The sequence below is a fragment of the Bos indicus x Bos taurus genome, chromosome 18, assembly GCF_003369695.1.
Source record: "Bos indicus x Bos taurus breed Angus x Brahman F1 hybrid chromosome 18, Bos_hybrid_MaternalHap_v2.0, whole genome shotgun sequence".
In the NCBI taxonomy this organism is placed as follows: domain Eukaryota; kingdom Metazoa; phylum Chordata; class Mammalia; order Artiodactyla; family Bovidae; genus Bos; species Bos indicus x Bos taurus.
The window spans coordinates 54,347,964-54,366,115 of record NC_040093.1 but is presented as its reverse complement, the minus strand read 5'-3'; the positions used below and the strand labels follow the sequence as shown (position 1 = coordinate 54,366,115).

The window sequence follows — 18,152 nt, the reverse complement described above, 5'->3', positions numbered from 1 at the left end:
TATACTTACATGTTACATCCATGCACCACTGTCCTAGCAGGCTGTGCACCTTACAAAATTGACTCCAGAATTGCAATTCTGAAAGGGTTCAGAGAACCCTAGGAGTTACTCTCAGAGCTTCGTGGAGGCTGCACGCATTTGCATATCCATGGCGGGCCCTCACATTCGAAACCACTGTGGTATGGAGGAGGGGATCAGTTAGATGCAGGGCAGGGTGCAGGGCGTTTATGGGACTCACGTAGGACAAGCAGGCCCTTCCACATGGCAAGACACATTTCAGGAACCATGTCACTTGCCAGTGAGCGGTACAGACGCACGTTTCTCAAACTCCCGTGTGTCTGCAGCTCACGGGATGAATTTTCCGTTTTACCTCATTACCCAAACGCTACGTGCACATGCGTGCCCTCGAAACAGTGTTTGGGCGACTCGTGTTCCCTGTCCTGTTGAGTGCCAGAGAAGAAAGATTCTCACCCCCTCCATAGAATGCGTTCACGACTCCTTCTTGGGTCTCAGCTCGCAGTCTGAACAAGAAAGGTGTGAGAGTCGGTGCCACGGAGCTTCCGAGAAGGGAATAGATGGTCATAGACTAGAGACACAGAGAAACGATGTTAGCAGGGGTGGATTTTATACTTGGGGATCCTGGCTTCTCAGCTGGTGGTCTTCCTGTGTCCTCTCCGTGTCCTCACAGGACCTAGAACATAGAAGGGCTGAGTGCAGTATTAACAACGGATGGATAGATGGACAGATGGCTACATAATGAACCCATCATGACACTAGCAGGCTCCAGGTGCCAGAGGTGTCCGGATGCTACAGACCCACATCCTAGAGCTGAAGCGCCTGTAACCCAGGCCAGGAAGTAACTGGGTCCCCTTCTCACCCCCAGCCCCCTCGCAGGCAGACAGCCACCACCCCGCCAGCCACGTCCCCAGCAGACCCGTCTACCACAGCCGGCCTCTGTTGACCCCTGTGAGTGGGATCTGCTGATTGAAAGAAGGTTCATTCCCTTTGCGGTTGACAAGCCTGCAGAAGAGCCCCGGGGGTGAGGGGTGGGGGGCGAGGCCCCCGCCGGCCTCCAGAACTCAACGGCTTGTCCCCCTGTCCTGAAGGTGCTTGCTGCCAGCCCGGCACTGACAGTTTTATCGGCAGGCGGGCCTGCTAGAAGGATTGTAGGCTATTTACAGTGTTGAGGCCATGGCTTTGCACGGAGACAGTTAACATAAATTCACATGATGGATCCGTTATCACTTCATTGAACTTCTGGCGGACCCATCGAAGGCCGAGCGATAACACACTGTTTCCCGGGTTTGCACAGCCCTGGGATACATTAAATACACTTTATTTATGGCTCACCATCGCGGCACTGTGGGCAGGAGAATGCAGCTTTTGCAACTATCGTCTAATTTTATGATGAGCATTAAAGCTGGGCCTATAATTTGCACCTTTTTATTCATTAGACAGTGGTGCAGCCATAAGTCAAAAAGGCCCAGGGATTTAGATGCCGATCCAGAAGATAAACTATTGACAAGCCAGATGTATTTTTACATTAGAGCGCCTTTACAATAGTTTATGTTGAGAGTGGAATATAAATTGCATTATTAAATATGAACCGCTCTTGGAACCAGTGCTCGCCAGCGAGAGGAGTTGGTGGGGGGCGGTGCTCCGAACCGGGAGCTGGGAGGGGCCGCCTAATTTCTCAAGGTTGAATGTGTGATTCTGCTCTGTTCGGAGTCCCAAGTGGGAGCAAGTGGCGTGATGGGATGTGAGCAGTGGGCTCAGTCGGACCCGCCTCTGAGCAAGGTGAGGTCCGGGGGTACCCGTACAGTCCGGCTGCCCCCAGGAAAGAGGGCTCAGTCAGCTGCCTGGTCAGACACGCCCACTCACTCCCTGGCGGGGTGTGGAGGAGTGGTCCCGGGACAGTGGTGATGGAGGGTCCTCGGCTGACCTGCAGGACACCCAGCAAACCCTTTGCTGGGTGTTTTCCCACCACCATGCAGAGTGTGGCAGGAATTTGAGGGCCTGGTACATAGACTCCTAGGAGATCACTAATTTCCTGGTCTTGCGTTGACGTGGAGGCCGATCAGCGCTCTTCAGCATCGCTGCCACTGACATTCGGGGCTGGACCATTCTCTGTGGTGGGGCTGTCCTGAGCACGGTAGGACCTTGAACCACATTCTCAAGCTGTGACCCACGAGCTGCCCTCCGCACCTGCTCCCCTAGGTGCAACAACCCCAAAACGTCTCCAGGCCTCACCAGCCGTCCCCTGGTGGTGAAACGGCCCCTGGTGGAAGCTGTCAGGCGCCCCACATCAGGAGCCCTGAGGTCACGCTCCAGCTCAGCCGCTGGCCACCCCGGTGGTTTATTTTGACTTTCCTGGCCTCTGTGTTTTCACCAGCGGGAGGATGGAGTCAGAGCGGTGGATTTCTGACTTGCTCTGCTTACCCTCCTGTGTGGTTCTAGAAGGGCTGGCACGGGTGTGTGTGGACAGCCGCAGGCATCCCCCGTTGCTGCTGGTTTGGTGTCTCTGCGTTGGGGCCTGCAGCCCTCTTCTCCATCCGCCACCCACAATGGCCCCGGCCGCTGCAGCTGTCCTACAGTCAGGGGGCATTCCTTGGACAGAAGGCTGGATCCTGAGTGCACGGGGAAGGGACAAGCCTCCGGGTCCCAGATGTTCGTCAGCGTCCAGCATGGCTGGACGGCGGTTCTCTGACTCCAGCAGCATCAGTACCCCTGGAGGGTGTGTAACATCTGCAGTGCTGGGCTGTCTCAGCACTTCTGACTCAGTGAGGCTGGGTGGGGCCAAGACTGCATTTCCGGCAAGTTCCCTGGCGACCTTGATGCTGCAGGTCTAGGGCCCGCAGATAGAATCACTGGGCTCGAGGAAGGCAGGGAGGGGTGTGGGGGTTACTCTGGGGCTGCTGGGAAGCAGGTTTGGTGCAGAGTCACAGAAGTGGGGCTAAAAGGCTGACGGCTACAGGACCTGGGGCCCCAGGGCCAGCCCAGGGGCACCCTTGACCACCGGCCCTCAGAGGCGACGATCCAGCTCCCGGCTGCCTTTCCCGCACGCTGCTCATCTCGTCTCTCAGTCTCTGGACACGATGGACTGCCCATCTCCCTCCTGGCTGCCCATCCAAATCAGCACTTAGCACAAACCCCACCTCCTCCAGGAAGCCCTCTCTTGATTGCCCCAGCTTCCCAGCACAGAGAAGCCACTGCCATCTGTGGGGTGTGGTGACAGGCACCGTCAAGAGGCGGTCCAGAGCTGAGAGGATACACGGCCCGCTATGTCATCCCTTCCAGGCTCCACCCCAGGGCCCGCCGGGCCTCTGTGTGGGGAACAAAGGAAACCAAGACAGAAGCAGGGGCACTGGGGGGTTGTCGCAACAGTCGAGGCAAAGACGTGACGGCTCCTGGGCACAGGGTGGTGCTTTGGAGGGGGTGCTCGGCTTCCGCGTACACTTGGAACGCAGAGCTGTCGGGATTTGCTGGTGGCTCAGAGGAGGGAGAGACAGAGGACTCAAGAACATCTCCAAGTCTGTGACTTGAGGGACTGGGAGGCTGGCGTTGCCAGGAGGAACGGGTCTGGGGAGAGGAGCCGGAGCTCCGTTCTGGCCACGTTGAGAGATGCTGTTAGACACCAAGTGGAGATCCAGTTGGCAGTTGGGTATTTGAGTCTGCAGCTACGCACACAGCACCCTTGGTGCACAGATGGTGTGTGAAGCCGGGAGCCTGGGGGAGGCACCTTGGGAGGGAGCGGTGGTGGGGAGCCCTGGGTCTGGAGCTTGCTGACAGCTGAGGGTTGCTGGCTTGGTCACTGCAGGGACCGCAGCGAGGGTGCAGGGCACTGCCCTAAGGGTGGGTGCTGAGACCACCAGGGACCCCCATCTAGAGTTGGGGGGCAGAGTTTAAGAGTCCACCAGCCTTTCCCTTGGCTTGGTGCAGTGCTCCCCAGCCCTGCATACTTGTTCACATCAAGGGACTCTGAAACACCTCCGATGCCCGGCCCCACCCCCAGGGATCCTGATGCAAGCGGCTGGATGGGGCTCGTGCAGGGCTTCCCAGGGGGCGCTAGTGGTAAAGGACCCGCTTGCCAGTGCGGGTTCTGTCTCTGGGTCGGGAGAATCCCCGGGAGGAGGGCATGGCAACCCACTCCAGTATTCTTGCCTGGAGAGTCCCATGGACAGAGGCGCCTGGCGGGCTGCGGTCCATAGGGGTCCCACAGAGTCAGACATGACTGAGTGACTGAGCACACACGTAGCCAGGGGCAGAGAGCCGCTGCTCTGGGAGGGCCAGAGACGTGGAGTGCTGGTCCAGCATCTTAGCCCCCAGAAGGCCCCTCTGAGACCCAGCTGGGACTGTCTGATCACTCCTTCTGCCACCAGGTATCATGAGTCTGTGAAGTGCCCAGGTCTGTGTTAGGGGCTGGGATGCTGACCTGAACAAGACAAGCCCCTTGCCCTCCTGGTGTCTCGAAGAGTCTGGCGGGTACCTCGGCAGACAGTAAACAGCATGCTCATCACAGTGGCTGGAATAAGCACAGGGAGCACGGAGCCTTGCCTGAAATCAAGGAGGGCTTCCTGAAGGTGGTGATGCTTGAGCTGGGCTTTGAAGGCAGAAGAAGTTCCCTCCGTGGAAAACGGGAGAAGGGCCTTCCAGACAGAGGGAACAGTGGGGTGGGCTTGGAGACTGAAACAGTGTGGACGTGGGGCCATGCGGGCAGAGCTCCCCGTGGCTTGGACAGAAGATAAGGGGCCAACGGCAGGGCAGCAGGGGCCTCTGGGGCCAGCGAGCGCTAAAGTGTGCCGACTGGCCTGGGGCCTGAGTCCCTGCTGAACGCAGGGCTGTGCTGGGTTTGGTAGTGGCCCCCCAAACGCATTGTCCGCCTGGAACCTCAGCCTGTGACCTTCACCAGGAAGAGGGTCTTTGCCAGCAGTTAAGATACGGTGATACAGGACTAGGGTGGAACTTCAATCCAAGACCAGGGTGCCTATAGGAAGGTTTTGGGAAGGGACCAGGGTGTCCAGCAGCCACAGGAAGCTGGAAGAGGCAGGAAGGATCACCGCCCGCCCCTGGCCCAGGGCCTCCGGAGAGGTGAACTCAGAACCGTGAGGGAGTGAATTCTGGGTTTTGTAAGGGTTCTTTGTTCCAGCAGCCGCAGGACACTCCTAGGGGACCACACAGGTTTTGATTCTCACCTCGCATCCTCCCAAAGGAAAGCAGGGGAGGCCCCGAGAGGCCCAGGCGGCTCCGGGGCTGAGGCTCCACACCCTGCTCTCTGGCCCCACCGGGCCTGCCCGCCCTCTGGGTCTCACCCGGTCATGCCTCCCCTCGCTGGCCGAGTGGACCCCCAGTGACAGTGACAGAAGCAGGCGGGCCCCTGGTACAGACTGGGTACACCTGCCAGTCCCCTGAGGCTCAGGGGTGATCAGTCCGTGCTGGCCCTGGGATGAGCGGGCTGAGGCAGGTGGCTTCCTGAAGGCATGAGAGGGGGGTTAAGGGCCTCCCGGGCCCCGGGGCGGGGGTAGGTGGGGCGTGTGGTGGGGGGCGCACCAGCTGCAATGCCAGGGGCTTCCCTAAGGGGCACCACCTGGATGCCGCCTGTACTGCTCAGGCCGAGTCACCTGAGCCCCGGGGCTTCAGTCTCCTCCCCTGTGAAATAGGAACAAGAACAGGACCTACCCAAGGGAGGTAGGACTGGCGTGGAATCTGCAGCATTTAGAGCAGCGCCCGACGGGCAGTGAGCCCCGTAGACGGGAAGCCAGGCCATGGGGGTGCAGGCGGAGGCCCTGGTCTCTCCTGAACCAGGTCCCCTGGTGGCCTGGACTCAGGATGGAGGTGTCCAGGGGTCTCTCTGGCCCGGGGCCCAGAGCATGGGAGGATGGGGCCCAAGACATCCTGCCGGGTAACCTCTTTCCAGCCCCTGTCCCGGTTCCCCATACCTCTCTCCGTCTCACCCCTCCCGCAAAAGAGCACAGCCAACAGGGTATTGACTACACACCCCGCTGAGCGAGCTGAGGCAGAGAGGGGCTGAGGACGCCCGGCTGGCCCGGCGGGGCACCCTGTATGGTATCTCATTTAGTCCTCACTTGTGACGCAGGGTATGTGTGACTGTCCCCACCGTACACCCGGTGACCCTTAGCCCACGGGCGCTCCTGGGCCCAGCTCTCGAAGATAGCAGGGTGTCAAGCCGGGTCTCCAGCAGCCGGACCCCAGCCAGCTCATCACTTATTCATTCGACAAACGGCTGGCCAACTACTTTCTGACAGGCAGAGAGAAGGCAGGTTTCCTAACTGCCACTGTTTCTGCAGGCCTGTCCTTGTGAACCGCCTCCATCCAGGTGTGTGTGTGTGTGTGTGTGTGTGTGTGTGTGTGTGTGTGTGTGTGTGTGTGTCTGTGTGTGTGTGTGTTCTTATCCCACCCGCTTCACCAGAGGCAGAGCCGTGGCAGTAGCTGTATTTCCATCCTTAACATTTCCTTTAGGAGTGGCCTCCCAGAGGCCCTGACTCCAGGGCTTTCTTCCTAGAGGAATGGATACTAGTTGACATTCGTTGACGCATCTTCTGGGCCAGGCCCTGCTCTGTTTCTTTCCGCGTGTTATTGGCTCAGTCCGCGCACCACCCCACCAGGCAGGCATTTATCGTCATCCCAGGACCTCCTTCCTGAACCCCTCCAGGGACAGCCTTCCGGGGTGGCCTTGGTAAATGCACAGAACTGACCGTTCATTTCTATGAGGATGACCTACCGAGGAAGCTGGAACCCAGGCGGCCCATCTGTGGACCCCTAAGCCTAGCTGTCCCCCGGGGCGCGTCTGAGGTCCAGGCCACACCCCACGTCCCCCCCCACCCCCTGCCTCCAGGCCTGTGACGCAGCAGCGGCTTCTCTAATGGGTTAAGTGACTCTGCTCCAGACACAGTCCCGTTTACATTATCAGCATGAATAAAAGATGAATTCCGCCAGGGTGGCTGGCAGGGTCCTCCCACAGGCACGCAGGCTCCAGGCAAGACTGACAGTAAGAGGCTTCTCAGGAAGGAGCCGGGGGTGCCCCTGCAGAGTCGCTAAATGAGGGATGTCAGCTTCCTCCCTGGGCGGGGCCGGGGGGTGGGGGTCCCTGGGCCAGGGTGGGAGGGTGGAGCAGGGAGCGCTTGTCTGGGGGTCTCGGCCGTGGCGCACGCAGTGCCTGGCACTGTCCTGGCCAGAAACGGGGCACACAAGGTACCTGCCCTCACGAGGGATGTGTGTGCTCAGTCACTCAGTCATGTCTGACACTTTGTGACCCCAGGGACTGTAGCCTGGCTGCCAGGCTCCTCTGTCCATGGGATTCTCCAGGCAAGAATACTGGACGGGGTTGCCATTTCCTTCTCCAGGGAATCTTCCCAACCCAGGAATCAAACCCGCATCTCCTGCATTGGCAGGCAGATTCTTTACCCCTGTATCACGAAATGGAGTGGATAGAAGTAAACATGTACTGCAGTGAATACGTGATCCCAGGCCGGGTGTGATAAGCTCTTGAACACAGTCAAGCAGGGGGAGGGGAGGGAAGGGACAGGCGGAGCTCTGGTTGCAGGAGGTGACCTTCCAGCCTGAAGGGGGTGAGGAGGAAGTGTCCCAGGCAGGTGCGAACGCCCTCAGGTGGTGCATGCTTGGGCGCTCAAGGCTGGAGCTGGGGTAGAGGGGAGTGGGGCTGGTCACGCAGGGCCTCGGCGGCCACCCCTCAGAGTTCCAGCTCCTCTGCTGAGCAGGGCAGCAGGGAGCTCCTGAGTCCCCCCAAGGTTGGAGCACTGTGGCCCTGGGGTCGCGCTTGGTGAACTCTGGCAAATGGGCTTTGGAGGAGGGGCTGCTGGAGCCTGTAGGCTGCTCGTTAACCAGGTCTAGCTGCTCTGGGCTCCATCGGGGCGGGGCAGGACAGGGCACCCTGCTCACCCGCTCAGTGGCTTTATCTTGGCAACAGATTGCACAAACCCCCGAGCTAATATTGAACTTGCCAGGATTTTAAATAGCAGCTGTAAACACCACTGCTCCCAGCCCCTGGCCCTGTGATCCCTGCCAGAGGCGGGCATTCAGGTGCGGCTGGCCCCAGGCACCGCCTGGGCAAACACACAGAGGACAGCAGGGCGGAGTCGGTTACCAGGAACTAGAATCCTAATCATCTGACCCGCGCCTGAGGGTCCATGTCCGTAGGAGCTGGAAGTGACCAGAAGGGACTCTCCTCTGCAGAAAGGGACAAAGGTCCCAGCCTATCTTGAGAGCCATCTCCAACCCTCCATGGACATCATCCCTCATGCAAAGCCAGGCTCCATCCTCCCGAAGTCCCTGATCCCACAGGCCCAGTGCTGGGGTTGGGCCACCTGGGGGATGCCCAGCCAGCCTGCACCCCTGCGCAGGGGTTCCAGACCTGGGCCGCTGCTCCTGGAGTGCGGGCACCTTCTGCTGAGCCTCAAACTCCTGGGGCTTTTCTGAAACCACCCCTGGGCAGAGTCCCACCTGCTGGGAGTTCCCACTCATCAGTCTGGAGTGGCCGGGCCTTCGCACATGTTCCTGGGGGTGGCTGTGCCCTGAGCTCTGCGGCTCCCTGAGTGGATTCTATGAGGGGCTGGGGGTTGGGAGGGGCTTGGACCAAAGGGAAGGTAGATCTAGGCAGGCAGGGGGTCATGGAGCACTGGGGCCCTGTCCTGCCTCCACTAAGCCATGGTGACCGTGTGTCTGTCTGTCTGTCCTCCCCCGCCCCCGACTGCCCCAGCCCTTCCCTCTGCCTGCAGAGCTCCCCAGCCAGGTGCCTGCTTGTGCCCCCAGCTCCCAGGACAGGGCGCCTGTGGCGCCAGCATCATCAGGTTTCTTTAAGGGAGCCCCTGAGCCCTCAGTTGGGGTGTCAGTTCCGGCTCTGCTCCCCGTGCCAGAGGGCTGACTGAAGACACTCTCAGAGCCAGGCTTCCTGCCTCCACTCACCCTCTAGGCTGAGAGAATGCAGCCCCTCCCAGCGCCCCATAGCTCGGGCACATTATTTGTTCAGACAAAGAATATCCTGGGGTCTCCTGAAGGGGCCAGAAAGGCAGCTCTCACTAGTGACTCTGTCCCCATTCATCCACTTGCTCACTCACTCGCTCACTGGTGCACGGAGAACTCACTGAGCTCCTCCGTGTGTTCTCAGCATGGGAACAGCAGATCCGAGACCCCTGCCCTCCCCGTGTCAGGGCCAGGCATTCCTGTGGGAAGCAGAGCTTGACGGGCAACATCAGGGCCAACGTTCAAGGTATTTCACCTGCTCTGCCCACGGCCCCGCCTTCCTTATGGGTCCCAGGGAGACTGGCAACTTCCTGGCAAGAGGCCAAGCCTCCTGGAAGCCGCTTGCTGGGACCTGGGGCCTCAGGATGGACGTACGTCAATATTCTAACAACTGGCCCAGCTGGCCTAGCTGCTGCAAGCTGCACAGGGACCCAGTGGCCAATGGGATCCAGTGTCACATGGTCCCGTCCCATCCCATCTCTGCAGATCCCCTTGGCTGGACCCTGGGCGGGGGGGGCCTGGCCCACCATCCAGGCTCCCCCCAACTCCCAGCCTCTAGGATCTCGCTTAAATACTTTAAAACAATCTAAAAGTAATTATCACGAACAGGCTGCTTGGGAACACCTGCTCCACGCGTCCCTCGGAATAGCTAATGTGCCCGCTCGGAGCGTTGACAGGCGCTGGGCTCCTCCCATGTCCCGAATCGCCAGATGCTCCTGTGCCAGGGCACCCCCCTCCCCACCCCGCCGCGCAGCACGGAGAGGCCGCCCAGCCCGTGTTTCCAGCACTCCCCGCACAGCTGTCACTTACGGCGATCAGTAGGAAAATCATCACCCCACGAAGTCATACATATGGAACATCATATTTGCAGAATATTTATTTTAACACGTGTCAGGGCCTCCGTGGGTTGTAGGCAGAGCCTCTGCCTCGCACGCAGGCAGCTGGCATGGGGCTTTCTTCCCAGAGGACAGCAGAGACCAGGGGGCGCAGGGCTGAGCTGGGGGCCCCATTCTCGAGCTCGGGGGCCCCGGTCGACCCTCCCTTGGAGCTCTGGGTGGTTGGGGAATCAGCAGGCAGTGCCCCCACGTCCCTGGATGCTCCCATGTCGTCACAGCTGTGGAGCAGCTGCCTGTTCTGTGGTCTCAGTTGGGGGCCAGCCAGAATGTAGAAACCACACCACACGAGGTATCTCAACAGAGAGAATTTAATCCAGGGCATCGGTGACACAGGTGTTGGAGAACTGAAAAGGCGAGAGGAGGACACGCGGGTAACAGAGAGGTCACGCCTGCGCGGAGCACTGCACACCCCTAGGGCCAAGGAAGGTTGGGGCTGCTGAACAGCAGAGGCTTGGCAGATGAGAGGCCCACGGAGCTGGGAGCCAGATCTCAGAGGAGTCAGGGAGGCTGGGCTGGTGCAGGGAGTGTGGGGAGAAGACGGAAGCTGGAGAGCAGAATCACTGGGCTGACACTCATGAGACAAAGCAGATCTCTTGGCGGCAAAGGGGCGTGGGATCTTCCTGCCAGGAGACAGAGCTTTGGAGACAGGCACAGGGAAAGGATGCCACCCTATGCTGCCCTGCCCCACCCTCCAGGCCAGCCAGGTCAGCCTCCCCTCCCCACCTTCCTCACATCACGCCAGCCCCCATCCATCAAGCCATGCAGGGCAACCTTATCTCACTGGCCTCTCAGCACTAGGGACGCACAACTTGTTCCCAAGTTACAGATGGGGAGATTGAGGCTGAGCATGAAGGAACTTTAACCGTGGCCAGGAATCCACAGCAAGTCGCAGGCGGGTGGGAATCTGAACTTCTTAGCCTGCAACCTCACAGGCGAGTGTCTCGTAGGTGATATCTTATAGATACATCCCTTCTTACAGCTAGGGAAACTGAGGCACGGAGAGACAGGGTTACCTGCCCACAGTCGCTCAGTGGTCAGTGGCAGGGCCAGGATTCAAACTTCAGAGAGAATCTGCACTTTTCATCACCACTCTTAAGAACTTGTTGGAAGTAGGTGGACAGATAGATGGACAGGTAGAGGGATGAGTGGATGGATTGTAGAGGTTGCAGGGGAGGGAAGGACAAGCAACAGAAACATCCCTAGGCTGGAGGCATTTGCGGCCACTGGAAATGTGCTGAGTTAACCCTGACTTTTAGCCCCTTCTGCTGGCTCAGAGATCCTTATCTTTATTTTCTAGTAAGAAGCACTTGAGGAGGAGATGGTTTGAGGGGACAGAACATGGGCTGCGGTGTGTCCCACAGACTTTGGTTTGAATCCCAACTGCTCCCCTTACTACTGAGTGACCTTGGAGCCTCAGTTTGCTCCCCTGAGAAATGGAGCCCTGGGGCCGTCGATCCCATCTCCCCGCACCTACGACCCCACATGGGAACAGCTTGCCTGTGCTGTCTCTGTGTACACACAGAATACCCAGAGCTCTAAGCCCACGCCCACACGGGACACACACACAGACCCAAGCACACACCCCCCCCACCCCGCCATGCTGTGTAACTTCTGAAAACACTTCTGGGAGCAGCAGACACTCGTGGGCCCCCACGTCCCTGCAACACACACGCTCGAACAGAACACCACAGAGCCGCACGCCTGGAGACACACTCCCGCCCGGAACACACACGCAGGGCACCCCCAGAGCCAGACACCACTCTCTCCTGGCAGCACGGGTGTGTGTGCACGCACCCAGAGCACAGGGAGCTCCCAAAGGGGTGGCACCAAACTGCTGCCCGGAAATAGCCCTCCCCGGAAGCTGTGTGCGCAGGGCACCAGGGACCCTGTGTTCACCCCGAGGGCTCCGGGGGCAGTGAGCAGGGGCTGCGTGTGCAGGGCACCAGGGACCCTGTGTTCACCCTGGGGGCTCCAGGGGCAGTGGGCAGGGGCTGCGTGTGCTGGGCACCAGGGACCCTGTGTTCACCCCGGGGGCTTCAGGGGCGGTGGGCGGGCAGGGGGCCGCTTTCTCCATGTGACAAGTGGGGGTCTGCTATTCAAGTGTCATCAGGCCCCTCCTTGCTCAGAACCTGCCATGGCTCCCATCACTGGAGCAAAGCCAGTGTCTTGCTCTGGCTCCAGGCCTGGGGTGATCGGTCCCGTCGTCCTGTCTCCTAATCTCCAGACACAGCCTCCTCCTCCCTGGCTCTCAGACAGGCCCCAGGGCCTTTGCACGTGCTGCTTCCACTGCCTCTTCCCACTCTTCTCACTCATGCGAATCTGCATGATCTGCAGCCACTCTTCTTTTCACCACAGGGCCTGGATGAGACTTCCCTTCCTCCCCCCAGCACCCCCCACCTCATCCCTCCCTCGGGGCCCTCCATCCACCTACTCTGCTGTTCTTCTCCAGAGCTCAGCATCACAGCCGGCACACACGGATGTGTGTATTTGCTTATTATCTGTCTCCCTGCTGGCCTGCCAGCTCCACCGGGGGCTTGTTCCGCACAGGGCGCTCTCCCCAGGGCTGCGAGCGGGGCCGACACACAGCAGCGCACAGTGTATGCTGTGGACGAGCGAGTCTTGGCCGATTTCATTCCTTCTTCCGTCTCTTCTCTCCCCAGCCCCCCACGAATAGATTAGGGGCTTAGTGTGAGCCCAGCTCCGTGCCAGCTGCAAGGCAGGATCCTAACAACTCCTAGTGCTCTCTGAGCACTCACGCTCCTGAGTTAGGAGCGTGACCTGTTAACTCGTTTAACGTCGCAGCCTCATGGCACACGAAGGTCAGACTGACAAGGCAGGATAAAATCCAGCCCCTGACAGCAGTTTGGAGCAATAAGACACACAGTGCAAAGATGACCTGTGATAATCAATGATGATGACTGGAACCCAGGGCATGCCTCCTGCATGGTCCAGATCCCCAGATCACGGATGAGGGGAAAAGCCCACACAGAGGGGTCAAGCAGTCTACTCGAGGTCACCCAGCTCGGCAGATCCCAGAGGGAGGCAGGCAGAAGCTGCTCCGGGAGGGCACAGGGCCCTGGGCATGAGGGCCTTACCCCCACCCCCGAGAATCTCCTGTGCAGTTAAGGGCAGAAGCCCCGGCCCCTCGGGCCAGAGTCCTTCTGTCCAGTGTGCAAAACCTGCAAGCTGGGCTCAGAGTCCCGAGCCTCGGGAGCATTCACGTGCAAAGCCTCTGCATCCACCCAACAGGGGCGGCTGAGTGAAGCAGGCGTAGAAGGCTGCCTGGGGATACTTGCAGGGGTCTTTTCAGGGCTGGGGGCTTCACTCAGCCGTGGCTGATTGTTGCCCCGTGGCACATGGCAAAATCATTGTATTTTTTCAAGAGAAGCCAGAAGTCCAGATTTTTCTGTCAAATCTGATTTTTAAATGCTGGCAACTAATGCGAATATACAATTCTTCTGTTACCGCAGGGCACACAAACCACACAAAACCGCAGCCGCGCTGAGGCCCCGTCTGTGGAACCTGCTTCTCGGGTCCCGGCCCCCGCTGGCCCCTGGTCACAGCCTTTGGGGGATCAGGGCTGGAAACTGGCCTCCGGGGGTGGGGGTGGCATCATTCTCCTGGCTCCCCCACTACTCGGCCAACCCACCTTCTTCCACCCCAGAGCAGCCCTGCCTTCCCGCCCCCTCCGAGCCCACCTGGGCAGGAGCGGGTCCCTGGCAGCCTGACACAGAGGGTGTTGGGGGCCCCCTTGGGCCCCCGCCACCCACGCACCCTCTCCTGACAGCTTTATCAAGCCTCCAGCCTTCCCAATCCCATTGTTCCTGACATCTGTTTCGGTAAGTGATTAATTGCAATTAGCGAACGGTTTGAAAGCCCTGGAAGAATACTCAGCAGAAATCTCATCAAGATTAATGAGTGGCGGGGCCGTCGGGGTTGGGGGGGACGGGGGGAGCACCACCGCCATGCCGCCGCGTTGGGACCCAGCGGAGCTGTTGTCGCCCGCACAGGTGCTAGAAGTGAACGGGAGGCGAAACCCTCGCTCCACGCCTCCCCACTTGCCCCGAAACCCTCCTCCCCCATAAGCTACCACTAGATGATTTCTCATCAAAATGCATGAATTACCCACTAATAGGCTATTAATAAAGCCCTTAGAGGGTCATAAGATGAGGTTCTAGGCATGCGGAATAGATTGCAGGGTTTCCAGAACACTACACCACCACTCGCCGACGTGGGCATGCCCAGGTGGGGGAGGCTGGAGCTGGCAGCCTGCACACAGCCACACCCCCATCAAGTGCTTGTGGGGAACTGGGGTGGCACTTGCCCTCAAAAGTCAAGTCCACCGCGAACTGAGACCTTGCCCCCTCGAAGTAGGACTGTCTGGAGCATGCACCTCACAGGCAGGTAGGGGCCAGGTAGGAGAAAGGCGACAGGAACCGTGAAGCTGAGACCCCGCGTTGGCATCCCGATTGTACCCTTCCGCCCTACCAGGTGCCCGAGCACCTGTGTGCCACGGGTCCAAGCACGCGTATCCACGTAGCTGTTTTCGTGTTCGCGTGCTCCCTGCGTCCGTGTCGCACCTGTGTGCCAACAGCTCCGAGCACATGTCTCCACACAGCTGTTTTCGTGTTTGCGTGCTCCCCGCGTCCGTGTCGCACCTGTGGGCACGTGTTGCCCATGTGTCGTGTGCATCCCTGCACATGGGGCAGCTCTCGCTTGCCCGCCCCTGCACCACCTGTGCCGTCACACCCTTTGTGCATTTCTGAGATTCTTTGCATCCCTGCTCTGCCCTGTTTGCAATGGTAACAGGTGTTTATGGAAGAACAGTCACATGTTGGGTGTTTCCCAGTCGTTCTCCGTAATGCTTCCAACAAGCTCAAAGTGCCTCTGGTTTCCACGTGACGAGACCGAGGGTGGGACCTTCAAGCAGTCTGGCTCCAGAGACACCACTGGTGTCAGAGCCGGGTTCGAACCCAAGTCTCTCTGGCGCTGCCGATGGACCTGGTGTTCCCGAGGACAAGAGTGCTCACACTGGACGGGGCTGGAAGGACTCTGCTTTTTCAGTTCTGCTCTGGAGCCCAGATGGTGATAAATCCCCCCGAGACTCTTCTGGGGAAGTTGGGAGGGGCCTGGAGGTTCCGGGGGACTCAGGGGCTCGGCGGGGATGCAGACACTGACCCTGGCAGGGGCTGTTATTGACAGTGGCTGCGTGAGACGTGAGCAACTCACCCAGCCCGCTTTGAGACAAATGCATTCTCCGGCTTGGTTTATGTTGTCATTTTCTTATCATTTAGTCTGGACACCACCCAAATGACGTAGTTCTTATGTCCATCTTGCTGACAAAGAGACTGAGACTCTGGGACATTAAGTCACCTGGGTCAGGTCACCAGACGTAAAAGCAGAACCGTGATTTGATTGGGTTCAGCTCTGTCTGACCTAGGTCCAGGAATGCCTTTTTTTTTCTTCTGACCCCCACAAGTCACTTATCTTGCCCTCTGTCAGCCTTCAAGAGAGAAGCCCAGTCAATGTACGTCATGGACCATGACTGCTGGCCACTCCCAGAGCCCTCTGCTGCCCACTCTAGACAGGTTGTGTGGATGGCTCACAGATGATGGATGGATGGATGAACAGATGATTGGGTAGATGTTGGTTGGACGGACACTTGCGTGGAATTAGATGAATGGATGGGTGGATGGTTGGATGGATATAGTGGGTGTTGGATGATGGATGGTAGGTGGTTGCATGGATGAATGAATGTTGGTTCAATGGATGGCTATCGGTTAAGTGACTAAGTGGAAGGAAAGATGGAATGGAAGGTTAGATGACTGAACAGAAGGCTCTGTGAAGGGAAGAGCTGTAATTCCTTGTATCCCTGCTGAAAGGGATGACCATGAGCAGGAATCCTGCAGCACCAGTTTGCAGGACTGTGGCCCAACCCCTCACGGCACCAGGGAAGGAACCACAACTTGGGGCCGGGAAGGGGCCTGCCACAGTTACAGGATTTATTCACAGCAGGTCGGAACCCGGGCCTCACTCCCGTAACACAGCGGAGCTCCCACAGAACACCCCACGGTCCTCTTTCCTCCATGAGCCGCTTCTAGCTCTCGACGCAGGGGGCACCAGGGTGGTGGTGAGTAACAACGGAGGTTGTGTTAATAATTAAGAGCACTCACGTCATAATGACTCTGTGCCAGTTCTTTTCATGTGTCTGTAACGCCTTTAAATTCCCCAGCAATCGCGTGGGAAGGGGCTGCTTTCTGTGTGGGAGAGGAAACTGAAACACAGAAAGGCTGGGTTGTTTGCCCGAGGCCACACAGTTGGGAAGTGCCAGAGCCAGGATGTCAGACTGGCTGAGGTCTGTGCTTGCCCGTTTCTGCCCTGCCCCACGAGGGCGGGTCCTTTCCTCCCTGACCCCACAGCAAGGGGGCTTCGTGGACACGTGACCCAGAATGGTCACACGAGCCTGTACTTGGTCTCACGCCTGTGTTGCCATCTTGACACTCAGCTCTTTTTGAACCAGGGGCCCTGCATTTTCATTCTGCCCTAGACTCCACAAATTTTGTGGCCAGTTCTGCCTTGGGGCCACCCCCCGAGCCCCCATCCCTGAGGACCAGGGCGGGACCCTGCTGAGAGGCTGCACACACAGGCATGCTCTAGCCGCTCTAGCCGGCAGCCTCCCGAGGGTGGGCCTGGTCTGGGTCCTCCCTCACCCCCAGCCCTGGAGATCTGGAGCTGTGACCCTGCGCCCCCACGTCCCCGTCCCGCCCCTGCAGCGGAGATTCCTCAGAGCCCTGTGTGTGCCAGGATGTGTGTCCCAATCTGTCCGAGCCACCCCACCAGGTGCTCAGCAGCTGACTTCCGGGTGGGTGTTGTGGGAGGAGCTGGGACTGGGGCTGTGGTTTCCCCCTTTCCGTCACCCCCCAGCCCTCCACCTTAGGTGGTCTTGGAGGGTCATCTGGGCTTGATAGCATATCTGAGAGAGGGGGAGAGAGGGGGAGCGAGCCTGTGTGTCAAAGGGTCCCATAAGGGGAGGAGCGTGGAAGCCCTTCCGGATGCAGTGGCCTCTCAGCTGTCGCTGCCAGTGCACTGTTTGCTCATCTGTGCAGTGAGGTCTGGGCTGGGGTTTGGCCAGGGGCCAGGGAACTGGTGAGCCGTCTCACTGCAAAGTGGGTGTTGTGGGCCCCATTTCCCCAGGCAGGAAGCTGAGGCCAGGGCAGGGGGATGGGGGGGGTCACGTATGTGTGTGCTCAAACATCAGCCAGTGGGCCACGTTCCATCCCCAGGCTGTGGGCCCCCAGGTCCAGAATCTCAGCCATGTGCTTTGGAAATTCAATTAGGCTTCACTGGTTCCTCCAGGGAGGGGCACAGAGCCTGGGTCAGGGGCCCTGGAAATGGGGGGCTGTTAGAACTCCTCTCCCTTCCTGTGCACTTGGGAGAACATCCCAAGGAGGTAGCTGCATACATCAGTTCTGGGCGAGGTGAAAGTGTAGCCAAAGTGTTTGTCACTCAGTCATGTCCAACTCCACGGACTATAGCCTGCCAGGTTCCTCTGTCCATGGGATTCTCCAGGCAAGAATACTGGAGTGAGTTGACATTTCCTTCTCCAGAGGAGGTTCCCGACCCAGGGATCGAACCAGTGTCTCCACTAGGAAAGCCCTCTGGGCAAGGTAGTTTTTTCTTACCCTGATTTTGCAAATAGGGAAAGTGCTCAGAGTACTCAAGACAGTGGCCGTGGGCCACACAGCCAACAGCTGGCTCAGCCTGTTATCAGAGCCCTGACCCTTACTGGGCATCAGCTCGGTCACTCGTCACTCTGGTGCAGTGGCGGCCAGCCTGAGCCAGTCCCTGCAGTCTGGACAGCTCTGGCTGGCTGTTCACTGGTGGCATCCAAGCCTCCCCTGGGGCAGGAGTGGGGGATGGACCTTTCCTGTGCTGGGGCAGTTCCCCATCTAGAGTGCAGACCTAGAACGTCCGCTTCAGAGGGAAAACTCCCTTCTTCAGTGGGGCGAGAATTCAAACCCGCCCCAGAGGGTTAAGACGTGGACCTCGGCAGCCCAGCCCGGTGAGGGAAGACTTGACCTCCCCGGGAGTCCCCCGGAGCCAGCTCCAGCCTCAGGCCTGGCCAGCTGGGCGGCGGCCCAAACCCCAGAAGGCCCGTGGGCGCCGGTCTCCCGCCCAAGGGGCGGGACGGCTGCCTGGCAGGTTCCCCGCTGGCTAGGCGCCCGGTTCCCGGGCTGAGACCCCACGCTGCGGCCTTCG

The 18,152-nt window shown here is 59.2% G+C and overlaps 1 protein-coding gene across 1 annotated transcript in view; it reads left to right on the top strand.

The window, feature by feature from the left end:
- Positions 1-18,152, top strand: part of GSE1 (Gse1 coiled-coil protein) — a 395,207-nt gene that overhangs the window by 183,254 nt on the left and 193,801 nt on the right.